Consider the following 1,204-nt stretch of genomic DNA (forward strand, 5'->3'; position numbering starts at 1 on the left):
CAAATGTTAAGTTCTATTATAGTCTAAAGATGGACAGATGTCATTATAGTGATTTTCTTCAGTAGGCCTGTTTGGGGTGAAATTTTTGAATAAAGTTAGTGTTGTCGTTTACAAGAAACTGAATGCTTAAAAAAAAGATAAGTAGGCCTACTTTTGAACATTTAAAAGTCTTTTAATTCACATTTGTCAAATGTTGCATAAAGTGTTAAAATATGTTTAGATAAGATACTAAATTAGAAATCCTAAAGTTTAATGTGAATCGTTTAGCAAAGCAAACTAGGCTAATTTGTGATGTGATAAATTATATTTGATGGTTCAGAAATAAATGGCGTTCTCTTGTTATGCGTGTATACCTATTGTTTTCGAGAGCAGATTATGCATGATCATATTGTTCTGAGAAACATCAAACTCGTGTTCATGCTAAAGTGTGTTTGTAAAAGATAAGAACCAGGGTTAGGACTGATGTGCACGGGGAAAAATAAGAGTAGGTTGTACTATAAGAGGACTTTGAACCGTGCTGACCCTGTGTGTCGAGCTCATCCTCCCATTTAATCATATGTGATGGAGTTGTGCACTAGGAACAAACCACATCCATTCATCTGCAGCGTCTCTGACTCTCATAAACTTGTCTGCAGATGTTAAAGCGCCTCATGCAGGACAGCTCTTTGGCTGCTGACTGTGGTAAGATTATAGAAGGGATAATGAGATTTATTGAATATTCGGTATTTGGCGTTGTAGATGAGAAAGTACCCTGCAGCAGGAATGACCCATATCACATTAAAGCAATAAACCCCGAGAAGCTGTGGTTTACAGTGAATTTATAACAGCTAACGGGGTTGTTAGGCACGAAGGCCCCTAAGCTGTTATAAATTCACTGTAAACCACGGCTTCACGGTGCTTATTGCATTTATAAAACAGTTATTCCATATACGCAGTAAGGTTTCACAAATTAAAACCGCAAGTAATGTGTAATGATATTAATAAAAACATTATTCTTCTGCCAAACAATGTGGTTCCAACAAAGTGGTGGCCGAGCAACACAATATAGCCCCCCCTTAACATTCACTTTTCTGAATATTGCCTTAAATGAAAACATTTTGCATTTATATGATCGATTAAGCATAGCTCTTTGCTCACTGTATGTTTAGATTCTAGTTCTTTTTTTAGGAAGCAGAGCTTCACTTCAGTCCTTCATTGGGTCTGT

The sequence above is a fragment of the Sinocyclocheilus grahami genome, unplaced genomic scaffold (genome assembly GCF_001515645.1).
Source record: "Sinocyclocheilus grahami isolate Dianchi unplaced genomic scaffold, SAMN03320097.WGS_v1.1 scaffold644.1, whole genome shotgun sequence".
NCBI classification, from domain to species: Eukaryota; Metazoa; Chordata; class Actinopteri; order Cypriniformes; family Cyprinidae; genus Sinocyclocheilus; species Sinocyclocheilus grahami.